The sequence below is a fragment of the Stigmatopora argus genome, chromosome 3 (assembly GCF_051989625.1).
Source record: "Stigmatopora argus isolate UIUO_Sarg chromosome 3, RoL_Sarg_1.0, whole genome shotgun sequence".
NCBI classification, from domain to species: domain Eukaryota; kingdom Metazoa; phylum Chordata; class Actinopteri; order Syngnathiformes; family Syngnathidae; genus Stigmatopora; species Stigmatopora argus.
In genome coordinates this window covers 22,890,888-22,904,993 of record NC_135389.1, presented here as the reverse complement: position 1 = coordinate 22,904,993, position 14,106 = coordinate 22,890,888, and the positions used below count along the sequence as shown (strand labels likewise).

General features: G+C 40.5%; 1 protein-coding gene across 2 annotated transcripts in view; it reads left to right on the top strand.

The window, feature by feature from the left end:
- The first annotated feature begins 2,991 nt into the window (after positions 1 to 2,991).
- Positions 2,992 to 14,106, top strand: part of cntn1a (contactin 1a) — a 68,548-nt gene continuing 57,433 nt past the window's right edge. The window contains exons 1-2 of one of the 2 annotated variants that reach the window (XM_077596081.1): positions 2,992 to 3,075; positions 3,976 to 4,092. The gene's annotated coding sequence lies outside the window, so the exon portion shown is untranslated. Of the gene's footprint in view, positions 3,076 to 3,940; positions 4,093 to 14,106 lie in introns of those variants that run through there. The other variant, XM_077596080.1, reaches the window with a different exon arrangement.

Here is a 14,106-nt window from a genome sequence, read left to right as displayed (position 1 = left end):
TTGTTAAGACCCTGACTGAACTGACGTAACTTCTTAAAGGGACAACGCATGTACATACAAACTCTTCTACACTCACACGTCGGCTTCAGTGAAACTGCTCATGGCCATTGTTGGCTTTTATTGATGCGTAGACCGTCTTGTTTGACCTTGTTTTGTCGCCGGTCTTTTGGTCGCCCGTTGTCGCGGTCTGGGCGAACAAAAGACTGCGACTTAAAAAGTATAATTATTGATTTAAAAGGGGGGAAATCAGGAAATGTTATATACATCTATACTCTTCATTTTAATTTGATCCTAAAACAGAAAGTTGGCACTCATGATTGACTTTCCCGGGCCGCACAAAATGATGCGGCGGGCCAGATTTGGCCCCCGGGCCTCCACTTTGACACATGTGGGTTAAGCGGTATGAATGTTGAATGTTGCTTCCAAAATGTACATGAAGTATAACTGTGTGCAAATAGTACCAACATACAAGGTAAAAAAATAAAAATAATAAATAAATAATTTGTGAATTTACAGTTTGCGACAAAGTTGAAACGGATTGGACGTCAATCACCGTCAATCACTGTGCTTTAACAAACCAAACATCCTTTGTTGACATCCGTCTCACCTCCCCCAATCACTTGATGTCACCAACCAGGTTGTAATCCCTTGCACAGCTCGATTCCTACCCCCCAAGGACCCCCCCGCCCCGTCCCTTGCGCATACGTTGGGATGGGGGCTACCTTAGCGTGAGCCCCCACGCACATCACCCAGGCTAAATCCTCATTTATGACTCCCCATCCTCCTCCTCCTCTTCCTCATTCTTCTCCACTGACGGAAGGGTGTTTGCTCTTCTTCTTATTCGTCTGGGTTTGTCGGCTAGAAATCCGAAGATGTTACACACAATTTCCCCACATAACTAGAATGTATAATTCAAAATTTTGGTACCTAGACATGTAGGGTGGCAGCTTGTTGTAGGGATTTTTTTCAAAAAAGCAGTAATCCCTCAAATATCGAGGTTAATGTAGACTAAATAAGACAATTGAAAAATCGCAAAGTAGGGTCACCCCTATTATAACTACCTTTTTTTTACATTTTTATTATATTAAAATAAAAATTGAATAATTTTATAGCAGAAAAAAATCGCAATGAGGTGAATTTGTGATAAGTGAAGTCGCGATAATCGAGGGAAGACTGTAATTGGGGTTAAAATTTATATCTTATTACAAAAATAGAAATTAATTTGATATCCATGGCTGTCAATGGCAGCGTGTGGGTGAAGAGATTGGCAAAATGGTTTCAAAAGAATGAAAAAAAGCAACATTTTGATCCATAAAAAGAGAAATGATTGACAAGTGAGCAGAAAATGATAAATAAATCTCGAAATAACCAGCCGTCAAAAATGTTTTGTCCATGATTCTGATAAAAGTACATTTATAAGCATCTTAAAACTAATTTAGGAAAAATTTTGGTGGGTGGTCTGGTGGAGAAGTGGTTAGCGCATTGGCTTCGCATTTCTGAGCACGCGGGTTCGATCCCAGGTTCGGACCTCCCTGTTTGGAGTTCGCACCTTCTCCCTTGGCTTGTGTAGGTTTGCTCTGGGTACTCTGGTTTCCTCCCACATCCCCCCCCAAAAAAATGCATGCTAAGCTAGCTTGTTAAATGCTAAATTGCCCAACCCTAGCTATGATTGGTTGTCCTTTATCTCCTTGTGCCTTGTGATTAGCTGTCCAGGGTACCCAAAGTCAGCTATGATAGGCTCCAGCACCCCCCACGACCCTTTTAAGGATAAGAATGATCCATTCCGTCAATGGATTCATTCTCTTGAGAGAAAAATATGAAATATTGTCTGTCCACCAAGCAATGGAAAGCCAAAAGTTGCACCATTTTGATCCAAATCACTTTGCCACCATAAAGAAAACGAACCAAAACTTGGCCACTTCTTGAAGGATTCACGATTAGAGTCCTTTCTCCTTGCGTTGTATTAAGAAGCTATTTATGAAATATATATATGTGTGGCCCCCCAGCACCTTTGATGAATTCAAGGCTACTTTCCCTGGGAGATGGCTGCATTATTAATGAGACGCTGTCACAACATCACAGTATTGTTTGCACTGCCGTGTTTACGTGGAAGATTTAAATTTGAATCCTGAGGGGATTTGACTGGCGTGGCCTTGTTAGCATGAGACGCGCTCTTTGTATGGGTGCTAGCTACAAATCAGGCAGGGATTTTTCTATATTTGTATTTTATTTAACTTAGTTTTGTGCACATTTGAGTACGGATTCCATGGGACAATCACACATGTCAACATGAATATGCAGTAAGATAATCTAAGAAAATCCCATATCTCAATTTCCGAACCATTTTATCCTCACTAGGGTTGCGAGGGGTGCCGGAGCCTATCCCAGCTGACTTGGGGCCAGAGGTGGGTGACACCCTAAATTGGTGGCCAGCCAATCACAGGGCACGACGAGACGAGGAATCAACTAATCACAGCTAGGGGCAATTTAGAGTGTCCAATCAACCTATCATGCATGTCTTTGGAATGTGGGAGGAACCCGGAGAAAACCCACGCAGGCCCGGGGAGAACATGCCAATGCCACACAGCTGGACTGACCTGGATTTGAACCCAGATCCCCCACTGCGAGTCCCACTTGCTAACCACTCATCCACCCCAATCTATTTTTTTTTTTAAATACAATTTATTTTCATTTAATCAATTTTTGCATTATTGCCGGGACCAGTCAAATTCAAGGGATTTAACGTCTAATTTTATTTTCTATGGACATATTTTTAGCATATTTTTTTTAAATTAAATAACCAGGTTGTTCATGTTTTATGCAAGAACAACAACATAATCTCATCATTATTATATTAAAGTGGTTCATATCATTCACGAGGGGATGATGTTTCAATCACAGAAAGATGCAAAAGTCTACTAATAAACAACATAACAACAAAAGTATACATTAGTAGAAAACATTTTTTTTTTTTTAAAAAGAAGGAAGATCGAAGAGGAATGTTGACCCACTAATGAGAAAATAATCAACACCTGCTGCGAGCTCGTTGGAAATGTTTGCTGGACGTCAAAACTAGTAAGTGTGCTTCCTCCTTTCTATCCTTTACACCAACAACAAAAAAATAGCAATTCACTTGTATTATTTATTTGATGCCATGAATTATTTCCTCTACAGAGTGTTTCCACAACATTTGCTCGACCGCACGTTTGACGTTTTGAACTGTAAAAGCGAGCAGTTCAATGTTTGTGTTTCAGTGATATTGACAGTAATGGAGGTCCAAACCATTTCATCTTTTTTAATGGTGCAAATGGTTTGAATGTCCACGGCTGTCAAAGGAAGTGAGAGAGTTGACAAATAAGCACTTGTGGGTTTTCAAATGGATTCATATTGTGATCTAAAATTCATGATATATCTCTATATTAGATGTATTTTTTTAGTATTGAAGGCTTCATGACCAGGTGACTGTTAGTTAACTAATTATCTGCTGTTGACAGTAATAGGCAAACAAGAGATCCTCTTAAAAGTGACTGTTTTTACACATTGAACAAACTGTTATCTTACCACGAATTATTTTTAACACGAAAACTAAGAAAATGTGTCGTAAATTTTTTTTGTTTTTTTACGACACATTTTCGTGAAATCCTTATGACTGGGACAGTTAGTTAAAATAAATTTGATGCTCATTGTTGTCAATGGCAGTTAAGATTCAAATACACACTAAAATCAACTGTTGGAATAAAAAAATGTAGAACAATCAAACACTCCATAAATCTATTTACTTAACTTTTTACTCACGTCAGCCATCCAATTTACAACGTTCCCAATACGTATATGTACAATAAAAAAAATGCTGTCGTGTTCATGGCAACGCGTTTGTCTCCCTCTTGCGGCTTTAGCTGTAACTGCACCTCCCCCTCAGCCTATCTCTCACCATCTCTCTCGCTCTCTCTCTCGCTCTCTCTCTCTTCGCGTCAGTTTCTTCCTCAGCGCCTTCCTAGGCGACCGGCGACAGGGTGCCGGAGCAGATGTGAGCATCATCCTGCAGGACCACTCGGACCGACCCCCACGAACCGACCTCGCCCTCCACGAAAGGTAAGAGTGGCTCGTCCGTGGGTGACACATTCTCGATTGAGAATGTTATCCGCGTGCAGGCTGCGGGTGGAATGAGTCTTGTTTACATGTCATGGGGAGGGAAACCGCACGCTGCCCCTCCGCAATGCAGAATACAGTGTAATAACATAAGTGTTGTGGCATGAAATTCATGTGTGGCTTTTCCACGGGGGTGACGGTGGTGCTGATGCTGATGATGATGATGATGCACGCACATCTTGGCGTGCGCTCGAGTTGGTGACGTGTGTTACTATGCACGCTACACACCTCGTTGGAATAGCCAATCTGCGACCTGCCCGCATGGCATCTTGTTTTTTTTTAATGGAAGGTATATTTGGGATGGGCGATTGTGTTGTGGAGATTTTTTTTGGGGTAAAGGGGAATAATGAAGGGTCAAGGTGTGTCTGGGGGAGTCCCGCCCATGCGGGGGTTTGGAGGGTGGCTTGGATACTGTAAAAAATGGACCTTTAAGGTCTGTTTGGATCAGGTGAGGGGGTTTGGGGAGGAGGAGTTTGGATGTGGAGTTGTTGGATGGGATTTTTTGGTGTTGTGGTGGCATGAAAGTGAGGAAAAGATGGAGGTATGATGGGGGGTTTGTTAGCCAAGTCAACGGGAAACTTGGTATGAAAATGGAAAAATTTGATTTTGAGCTTTTTCAAGTGATTTTGACAAGCTCGATCTGATTGCAATTCGTTAATATTTTTTTTATTTTATCCCGCTTGATGAAATTAAGATGATCAAATGGGGGAAAATGGTGACTATTTAGTGGTGGGGTATTTTGTCATGTTTAAAGTCCTTAGTAACCGTTTAAATATATATATAAACATAGTTTGGGCCGTCATTTTGATCGTTTATAAGAAACTGACTTTTGCATTTTTCGCATGACACTAAAGCCCAAAACTTCCGAGTCATTTTTGGGGCAGTTTTGATCAATCTTTTGAATGGACATTTTTTTCAAACTGTCAAAAACAACCTTAGTTTTTAAGTGAAACTATTGGAGTGAGGGTTTATTCATAAATCGGGGGTTATATAGTAACACTTTATGTGATGCTTCAAATTTTATGCATTCTTCGAAAGTGTCTCTTGCTTTTTTGCGAGTGTCGTGAGACAACTAAGACCAGTTTTGATTGGCCCTTTCATCTCAAAGACCTGACTAAGCTACTTTTAAGTTTTGGGGGCAAAGTTAATTGGATTGTGACATGTCAAACACAACATGTTTTCCTTTCAAGTGGACGATGCTATCGCTTGTTTACAAATATTATGAAAAGCTATACAATACAGCATCAAGTGGTTAGCACAAAGGCCTCGCAGTTTTGGAGTCCTGGGTTCGAACCCTGGTGGCTCCTCACTGTGTGGAGTTTGCATCTTCTCCCTGGGCTTGCATGGGTTTTAATCTGGTACTCCGGTTTTCTCCCACTTCCCAAAAACATGCATGCTAGGCTAAACTAGCTCCTTGAAAACTCTAAATTGCCAAACCTTAGCTATGAATGGTCGTCCTCGTGCCCTGCAATTGGCTGGGCACCGATTCAGGGTGTCCCCCGCCTTGTGTCCACAGCACCCCCTGCAACCCTTTTGAGGATAAGTGGTTAAAAAAATGAATAAATGAATTTTTGATGAAAAAAAAATACTAGAATAAAATAAACAAGTCCAAGCGTGCTGACACACTGTAAAAAATGATTGTCAGATATCAAATCAAAATCAAAAACCTTTATTTTACAACAAATGCATATAACAAAATTAGCGGTGCTACTCCACAAAGTGCATTTTTCCCAATAAAAACATAAATAAATAGGTTAAAAAGTCGAAACTACATCGTGTTAGGTAGGAAAAAAAAGTAAACCCCCACAAAGTAGGTTTAACGACCACGTAAGAACATTTCTTTGAAAGCCAATGGCGTTGAATTTTGGAATAAGTTTGCACACCCGCACGCCCGAGCCTTGTCCTCGGGCTCGTGGTGCATTACGAGGACACGTCCCCTCTCATCCTCTTTGACTGTCACAACAAATGACTCAACACGAGCGATCTTTTTAAAGGCTCCCGCCGCATCCGTCTTGTGACGAGGCGGCCTCGCATTCAATAGCTCGCCGCCACAAAAATGGCGAGAATGGCGAGAATGGCTTTTTGCTCCTCTCCTGTGAAAACACGTCCCGCCCGCCATGTTATGTCATTTCATTTTTTTTTACTTAGAACGTTTTTAAACTAAAATGCCCCCCAGAAAGAGTCGTTTGGATAAAAGAGTCAGATTTTCTCGGTGGCGGATTCATACCTGTCAACCTCTGCCGACAACTGCCCTTATAAATGATTATTGATTCCCCTTACAAACCCCCAAAAAAACTTACAAACACCGTACGACTCGTACGGTGTTTGTAAGGTTTTTTGGGGGTTTGTAAGGGGAATCAATAATCATTTATAAGGGCAGTTATCGGCAGAGGTTGACAGGTATGCGGATTCATTTGACAGTGATAACAATACTACAGTAATCCCTCGAATATCGCGGATATTGTCGACTACACAATAATCGAAAAAAACGCAAAGAAGGATAGCGAATAGACAAAAAAAGGTTGACTGTGTGATGCTATCTGAATCAAAAGAGATGAGTATATCCTTTTAAACCCAAATAATAAGTAAAACTCCATAGAACAGTCCAAAATTACTAACTCAATGTGTGCAGGAGCTAACGCTAATAGCTAACAAGCTTGCCGCGCCTTATTTTTTTATCAGACTATGGGATTGCGTTGAAGTTTTGCAGCTTAGTTTTCATTCCAATTTATTTATTTTTTCAGACTATGGGATTGCGTTGAAGTTTTGCAGCTTTGTTTTCCTTCCAATTTCGGGTCGAATTAAATACTAATCATTCCAAATCCAAAGTTTGACAAAATTTACTCAACATTTCTTTCATTCTTGACTGTAAATAGCCGTGACCAAAACATGTTTGGATCTGTCAACAAATATCAGGTGATTGGATGACTTTCCAGATGTCCTTTGTATCCAGAATAGTTGAGTTAAAGCTATCGCTAAACAGTCGAATATGTTCTTATTATTGTGGAATTATGCCCTTAAATGAACTTGTTGTATAACTCACAATAATAACTTGTAAACAAACTGTGTGACCAAAAGTAAGTGGTGATTGCGCCAAATATGACGATGGGTTGCAGATGTTTGTGGCTCCATAAAAAGACGTTAGCTTGCATTCAAGTTTGGGTTCTTCCTCCCGAAGCTAAATGAGCGCTTCCATAATATGTCCAACTCAAGACTGATTGGCATCTGGCAGAAATCTAGGAAAATAACGTGACATCACAACCCTGAAGCACATGACTACGACGTTCCTTTTTCGTCAAAATTTGCTTCGGTAGAAGTGACAAAAACCTTCACGATCATGTTGGAACTGTGCGTTTTTTTAGCAAACTTTCCTTTCAAATAGAAGTTTTTTTCTATCATTGAACTGAAAAACCGTTCCGAGGATCCACAGCGCAAAACGGTCTTAGAAAAGTGTCCAAACTGATGCTGGCCCGTGCTCACTGTCCAGTCCGCTTGTACAAATGTCTCTTTCTGTCCATAAAGTCATAGTGTTTTTTTTTTTCTTTTGGCTCAGCAGTTGACAAATGAACAATCAATAGTGAGATGCACTAATGGTACAGTTGTGAGGCGGAGACGCAACATGACGTCTTGGCCCGCAAACAAACAAACAGACAGACAGACGGGCAGAAAAGAACGACTTGTGTTCTTGCCGGAGGGGGTGAAAGTCCCCGTTTGCACTTTATGTCGACTGCTCCCTTCTTTATATGTTGAATAGACTGCGTGGTACCGACCACAGTTCATTACTGTATCGGTCTGAATATAAGATGACGCCCCTCTTTTTCAAGATTCCGGTGTTAAAAAATACTTTTTGAACAGCCAATTCAATTTTCATATGGAAAATAATACTATGTTCAATAGACTGCGTGGTAGAAACCAGAGTTAATTACCATATCGGTCTGAATATAAGATGACCCCCCTCTTTTTCAAGACTCTGGTTTGAAAAATGACTTTTTGAACAGCCAACAATTTTTTTTTAATGGAAAATAATATTATGTTCAATAGACTGCATGGTACAACTAGAGTTAATTATCGTATCGGCCTGAATATAAGACGACCCCTCTCTTTTTCAAGACCCGAGTTTCGAAAAAAAACATTTGGGAACTGCAAATTCAATTTTTATATGAAAAATAATACTATGTTGAATAGACTGCGTCTTACAATCAGAGTTAATTACCGTATCGGCCTGAATATAAGACGACCCCTCTCTTTTTAAAGACCCGAGTTTGGAAAAAAAAAATTTAGGGACAGTAAATTCAATTTTTATACGGAAAATAATACTATCTTCAATAGACTGTGTGGTATAACCAAAGTTAATTACCGTACCAGTCCGAATATAAGACGACCCCTCTCTTTAAAACATTTTGGAACAGCAAATTCAATTTTTATACAGAAAATAATGACATTACATCTGAAACAAATGATTCTCACAATATGTTCGCGATAAAAAGCATTTACATTGCCTCATTCAAATCATGCGAATACTCTCTATCCCATCTTAATATGTGAACATTTAAATATGTAAACTAAAGTGCAATCCAATTTGTAAATGAATGCTTCTGGTTTTTGAAATTTAAATGAACCAATCTACTGTGATAAAACAAAAAAATGCAATTCAGCATTCACTTTAAAGATATCTGGCGCCATCTAGCTTTGTGAATGGGTATAATGTATCAACCCCAAATTTAAGACGACCTCCACTTTTTCAGTCTTATTCCAATGCAAAAAACACTGTCTTATGTTCGGGCCAATACGGTAGTTAAAGACTTGCATCTTGTATGCTCGTATCTCAAAAATTGTCTCGTATCTCAAGGCAAATACTTGCCCGTATCTCAAATTCCTTGTATTTTGGGGCACTCATATGTCAATGTATTACTGTAATGGGAAACATTCCTCGCTGGGGTGCCATTTTTTTTTGCATCTCTGTTGGAAACCCGACCTGATTGCCCGTTCCTGCGTGGTGGGGGTTGTCACTTTTAAGTCCAGATTTCCCATGATTACTCATGCAGTCACACTGAGTCAAAGCTGCGCAAGTCTAAACTGATTTAGCTCATCCGCCATCTAATTCTCGAGCTTATGTTTTCTGTGATAAACCTTCATAAATGGTCTTTTTTTGGGGTGGTTCATACAAAAAAGGAGCACATGGTGTCCAATATTAATAGTTTACAACCTGCTGTTCTTGTTTAATCTATTTTTAGGATGAAAGCCGCTTGGAAAGAATATTGAGTAGTCAAAATTACCATCATACTTTATGACAAAATTCATTGGTGAACAGTTAGAACCTATGGCAGAACTTCAAAAATAAATATTAGGGGACCTAAGATTGCGCCCTGGGGGAAACCACTTCATCTAACCTACAGGTGTCAAAGTGGCGGCCCGGGGGCCAAATTTGGCCCATCGCATCATTTTGTGCGGCCCGAGTAAGTAAATCATGAGTGCCAACTTTCTGTTTTAGGATCACATTCAAATGAAGATTATAGATGTATATTGTATTTCCTGATTTTCCACTTTTTAAATCAATAATTGCATTTTTTTATCCATTTTTTTCTTTTGGTGTTTTTAGGTCAAAAAGCATTTTGTAAAATCTAAAAATAAATATATAAAAATATTTTTTGGTTCTCCAATTTAATATTGAATATGATAAAAAAAAATAATGTTTCCATATGAAATGAAAAACAAATGATTATTAGATGTTGTCCCTTACTAAGAAAAAAAAAGTTCAAATAAACAGTTTTATATCTTTAAAAAAACTGAGTATTTAGGGCTTTTGAGCCAGTTCTTATAATCCAATTTAAAGAAAAAACTATCTAAATATTATATCTAAAATGGTCCGGCTCACATTAGTGCGTTAAACAATGGCTATTTTTTTTAGATTAGATTAAATAACTTTATTCATCCCGTATTCAGGAAATTTCACTGTCACAGTAACAAGAGGGTGAGAATACAGACACAGAAAAAGACATTATAGACATAAATGAATATAATTTCCATTTGGAGCCATAAAACTTAAGGAGGAATTATGTGGTTAGACTCACCAATGTCTCTTGTGTGTTAGGCTGATCATAAAATAAAAATAAAAAGACCCATTGTCGGTTCGCTAAGAGTCTCTTTGGCCTTTTTTGTGATGCATATCGTTGCCCCAGTTTGTGGATCTTCCAAAGTGGTGATTACAGATATGGGTCAGAATCCAATTTGCTTCAGATCCAATTAGATCATTTGGCCCAAACCAGAAGGAAATTAGCCTGCGACAGTTCGACCAATTGGATTTCGCAAATTAATGTCATCAAAGTGAAGTCCCTTTTGAAATTATTTCTAAAAAACTGGATTTTTTTTATGGCCCGTAATTGAAAACCAGTGCCCAAACGATAACCAGTTGTCTAGAAAAATTATGTAATACGTATGGAAAAATGTATTCAGGTTAAATCTAACGAGATTACATTTTTCCCTGCACTATTTTTAGACTTGTACCTTTTGAAGTTATGGGTTTAATATGCTTCTTATGATCTAATATTGATGGTATATGAGCAGAAGTTGAATTTCATGACAGTCTTTGTGGCTTTATTTGCTTGTTAGTAAGTCAAAATGAACTAAAATTGCCAGTGAAAAATGAACAATTCAAGCATAGTACATTCTCAAGGTAAGTTATTCACAATTATGAAGTTATTATGAACTACAAGTTCCCTAATTGCAAGATAAATGACTCCTAAAATCTCATGTTGCATGTTCAGGCTTGAGTTGCAGTGTTTGACCGCAAAAGTCGTGTTCCCGCATTTACAAAACGGAGTCGAAAGTCATTGTGTTCCCTGCATGGGCAAAAACTCATGCGCCAGCTATTTTAGGACACCAAGATGAAATGACTTGCAATGTTGTGCAACATAAAACCAGATGAGATCTGCAGTGTCGAAATCTGCTAAACTCAAAACAGACTGTTTACGCCCAGTTTAACTACTCCGACCGAAAAAGAAACCCAGTAAATTTGGGGTAAAATACTGGAAGCCCTGGTTGCCAGATTAGTTTCACTTATATCGCTATTTTTTTTCTGTCATTTATTTTTTATTTAATTTTTTTTAACTTTCGCGGCTTCACTACATTGCTGATTTTTTTCTGGCAAAAATATATTTTAATTTTTTTTTTACTTTCGCGGCTTCACTACGTCACTGATTTTTTTTCTGTCAAATTTATTTTTAATTTCAATTTTTTTTTCACGGCTTCACTACATCGCTAACTTTTTTTCTAGCGAAAATCTATTTTTAATTTCAATTTTTTTTAACTTTCGCGGCTTCACTACATCGCTGATTTTTTTTAGTGAAAATTTTATTTTCATTTAAATTTTTTAAAATTTCCTAAAAATGCGAAAATCCACGCTAAAACTCGCAAGCGGAAGCCACTCCCCTTTCTTCCGCTTGCTACTAAAACTTCGCACTAAAGAAAACAAAAAGGTAATTATAATAGGGGTGATCCTACTTTGCGTTTTTTTGTCTATCGCGGCCATATCTGGTCTACATGAACCGCGATATTTGAGGGATTACGGTATACATAAATGTAAGGGCTTTTGTTTGTTTGTTTGTTTGTTTTACGCAGTGTACAATCACTCGTGGTTAATGCGAATTAAGCCATTTATGTCACACACGTGTATGAGCTTGACATTTTAGACTTAGAGCGCCGGAATTCAACTTCGCATCAATAGCAATGGCAAAAAGCGAGAAAAAACATATTCAAGTCATCCCTCCAAACTAATAATGAAAGGCTAAGACACAATTTCCATACTAAAGACATTATTTAGTTTCATTTTTAACGATAAGATCGCCAGGAGACTATCAATAATCCCTCGCATTGTTTTCCACTTAATCCTCTCGAATCAGCGTTCATCGCCGAATTGCGCAATCATACCGTTTGTTCCCGGCCGTTCGCCGCTATCTCCTTTAGCGCCGCGGATGAAGGACGAGTCGGATGGCGTTCCGAGCCGCCCAATTAGATGGAGAAGCCTCATTTGGGGCCGAGGCCACTCCCTGGGCCTTTGAACACCGCCTGTTGCTATGGCGCCAAGAACATGCGTGGCAGACAGATGAACTAAAAAGCTCCATCAACGCGTAATGACGCTCCTCATTATTCCCGACGTGTCGTGGTGAACGCCAGCGTGTTTTCTTTCACTCTGGTTATCGCGGACAAACGGGTCTCGCCGCAATCCTAAACGGGCTTTGCGGAAAGCCCAAAAGCCATTGGCGGTCGAAGGAAAAATCGCTTTGGGTGAAATGCAATTCACGTTTCTGACCCTCAGGCGACGGATATTTATGCGTGAGAATTTACGACTGGAGGGCTCGTGGAGGACGCGGCCCGAAAAGGCCAAGGCTCACGGGCTCACGGGCTGGCCTCCTCGCGGCACGTGAGGCGCATGCCGAAGACCTCGGCCTCCCGGGGAGCCTTATTCAACATTTTGGTGGGGGGGGGGGTTCAATTCTCCCTATCTCAGGACAACTGGATGACTAAATTGTTTGTGGATCAATAGTTTAGCTTTCTCGTGGCCCACTCCAGTGAGTGAAAAGCATTTCCATCCCAGAAATCCCATTACGCGTGGCAGGAATGCGAGGCCTGGCACGCTCGGTCCCCACTGTGTGGAGTTTGCAAGTACACCCTGGCCTATAGTAGGTTTTCTTTGGGTGCTCTGGTTTCCTCCCACATCCCAAAAACATGCATTCTAGGCTAATGATATGCTAAATTGTAGCCAGCTAGGAATTATTGGTTGTTTGTTTACTTGTGGGTGGCCCGGCGGATGAGTGGTTAGTGCAATGGCATCGCAGTTTTGGTGTCGAGGGTTCGATCCCAGGTGGATCCCCACTGTGTGGAGTTTTCATGTCCTCCCTGGCCTTGCGTGGGGTTTCCCCCAGTATTCTGGTGTCCTTCCACATCCCCAAAACATGCATTCTAAGCTAATGATATGCTAAATTGTCCCTAGCTAGGAATTATTGGTTCTTTGTCTACTCCTGCCCCGCAATTGGCTGGCTCCCAATTCATGGTGTCCCCTGCCTGATCCCCATAGTTAGCTGGAATAGACTACGGCACCCCCCACGACCTTTGTGAGTCCATGACTCGCAGATAGCATTCTATGTTCATATGAGTAAGGGTCGGTCTGACCTACCGAGAAAGGTATCGTTTTGGCCGAAACGATTTCCTTCATGTTTTCACTGTACTGTGCTTAGCCTATAAACTGGGTCTTTCCTCTTGTCTGGAACCAGAGCAAATTGCGCATTTTGTTCAACCTCCAATGCTACCATCCAGAAAAACAATCCATTATATTGCCCCTGACGTTAGACAATCTCCCCGTAACAACTACAGGAAGAACCCTGATGTTGCTTCTTCTTTCCTGCTGCTACTTCAACCGGAATGGCTAGCAACCAAAGAGTTAACGTTAAGTGCACGTACTCCATTATTTAACCATCCATTCCCTAAGTGTAATTTCCAGAACACTCAAATCCCTAAAAGATCTCGGCCCTCGGGATCGATCAAAAAGTAGCGGGGCTGGTTGTAAGCTAACGCCGCACATCATGACTTGGCCCGATTGGAATGCTTCTTTGTTTTCCGTCTGGATCTGTCAACAAGGGTAAACAGAGGCGAGAGAGACGGGAGGGAAGGGAACAAAACATTTGGAACGCTGGCTTCATTCCTTCGCTTCAATGTAACCACGCATGAAAGCCGTGGCCGGTGCGAGTCCTGCGCTGTGGGCAGTCGCCGTCCTTCCTCGCCGCTAATTACTGGCCGTATTTGTTCGGCCGCTCAGCCTCTGAGCTTCTGGCCCCGCGGAGGGATGGCGGGGCAAAGAGAGCATTACCGAAGCCTTTATTCCGCGTGGGTTTTGGGCGAGCGAGACAAACGGGTTGGGTTTCCCCTCGGATCCTCTCAAAGGAGCTCCGATGAAGGCTTTTG